General features: G+C 44.4%; 1 non-coding gene across 1 annotated transcript; it reads right to left on the reverse strand.

The window, feature by feature from the left end:
- Positions 1-973: 973 nt before the first annotated feature.
- LOC112536509 lies at positions 974-1,080 on the reverse strand. The gene has a single exon (XR_003080504.2). It is a non-coding gene; the product is annotated as a small nucleolar RNA R71 (small nucleolar RNA).
- Between the last annotated feature and the right edge of the window lie 1,177 nt (positions 1,081-2,257).

The raw sequence follows: 2,257 nt of genomic DNA on the forward strand, positions 1-2,257 counted from the left end.
TCAATTCAGGATTTAGGCACGGGTAAGCAAGATCGGTAATCCATAAAATCCATCTTTAGAATTCCATCACTTAGGCTCCCTTTTGGGTTTGTTTCTCTCTTTGCAATTGTCTTTTAATTTTCCATTGTTCTTCATTTACTTATTTGCACTCATAACCATTACCGGCATGCTAGAACTTTCACACCCTATTTCGGACTAGATAACATAGCAAACAGTAGTAACTCTAGGTTCACCCGGCCTGTGGATATGACCTTGATACTCACTAGTGCTAGGGCTGCACGAGGTTCAACGCCTCGGTGTAGGTTGCATAAAGAGCCCATCAAGTTTTTGGCGCCGTTGCCGGGGAACACAGTAACGGTGAACTAGAGTGAATTATTTTTGTGTTAATTATTTTTGTTGATTGGTGGTTGTGTGGACTTTCGATTTCAGGTAGTTTATGACCAGGAGCTCAAACTCGAATCTTATAGAGCCTCTATCTGATCCAGAATGATCCCTCGGACTCTTAAGGAAGAGGTTGCAATTAGAAGAGGAGGAGATTGAGGTTGAGGTACCTATGGATAGATTAGACACGATGGAAAACCATGACCCTCAGGCCAATGATGATCAAAGGACTATGTACGATTTTGCTCGACCCTCTTTAGATGGGACGAAAACGAGTATAGTCAGACCTGCTATAGCGGCCAACAATTTTGAGATAAAGGCCAATGTTATCCAGATGATACAACAAAGCGTGCAGTTTGGAGGATTGCCCAGCGAGGATCCCAATGCACATATCTCCAACTTTTTGGAGATTTGTGACACATTCAAAATAAATGGAACAACCGATGATGCCATTCGGCTGAGATTGTTTCCATTTTCCTTGAGGGACAGAGCAAAGAGATGGCTGCAATCTCTTCCACAACAGATGATCACTACCTGGAAGGCGTTGGCCGAAAAATTTTTATATAAGTATTTTCCTCCCGCTAAAACTGCTAAACTTAGAAATGACATATCTTCTTTTGTGCAGTTTGATGATGAAAGCATGTACAATGCATGGGAAAGATTTAAAGATCTTTTGAGATGCTGCCCACATTACGGATTGCCAATGTGGATGCAGGTTCAGACCTTCTACAGCGGGTTGAACCTTGCAACGAGGTAGATGGTGGATGCTGCAGCAGGTGGGGCGCTAAACAGTAAGACGCCCGAGCAGGCTCAGAACTTGATAGAGGAAATGGCCATGAACAACTATCAGTGCCAATCCTCTAGGAGACGACCAGGAAGACAGGGAGTGGTCAACCAAGTGGACTCTACAGCAGCCTTGGCAGCTCAAGTGGAGCTTCTAGCCAAGAAGATCGACCAACTCCGGATGTTTGGTTCATGCAATAACGCTATCTGAGTTTTATGATGGCCCGCATTACAGTGCGAACTATACTACGGGAGGTATGTTTGCTTCATCTTCTACTAGTTTTCCATCTAATTCTGCTATATCTTCTGATGTTGGACAGGTTGATTATACGGGGAATGCCCCAAGGCAGCAGAATAACCCTTACAGCAATACATACAACCCTGGATGGCGCAATCATCCCAATTTCAGTTGGAGGAACAATAATGCGTAGGTCCGCCAGTTTTCAAAGACTTCATCAAGCCAAAGCAACAAGCCCGCACAAGCTCCTCCTCCACAAGAAAAGAAGTCAAATTTAGAGGAGCTCATGATGAAGTTTGTGACATATATGGAAACGAGATTCCAGCAGACTGATAGTGCACTTAGGAATCAGCAGGCCTCGATTCAGAACTTGGAGACTCAAATTGGCCAAATTTCTAAGATGCTTTCAGAGAGACCTCCGGGATCGCCTCCCTAGCACTACAGAGTCAAACCCGGGGAGCATTGCAAGGCTATCACCTTGCGTTCGGGTAAGATATTGGTTCTTCGCCTTTAGGCCGATAAGGATAATACAATCGCGTGCGGTCGAGCCTAAGGAAGGACCGGACTTGAGGTGGTAGAGAATGAGAGAATGAAAGAATACAGCAAAGAGCCTGTGCGGGAGCATTAGCCCCGGTTCCATATCCCTGCAAGGTTGAGGCAGGATAAGGTGGACAAGCAATACAGTAAGTTTCTTGACTTATTTAAGCAGCTGAAAATTAACTTACCTTTTGTTGAGGCAATTTCACAAATACCGAAGTACGCCAAGTTTTTAAAGGAGATTTTGAGCAACAAGAGGAAGTTGGAGGATCTTGGTCAGGTGGTGCTTAATGAGGAGTGTTCAACTATTCTCCGAAC

Source organism: Ricinus communis, chromosome 6, assembly GCF_019578655.1.
Source record: "Ricinus communis isolate WT05 ecotype wild-type chromosome 6, ASM1957865v1, whole genome shotgun sequence".
Lineage (NCBI taxonomy): Eukaryota > Viridiplantae > Streptophyta > Magnoliopsida > Malpighiales > Euphorbiaceae > Ricinus > Ricinus communis.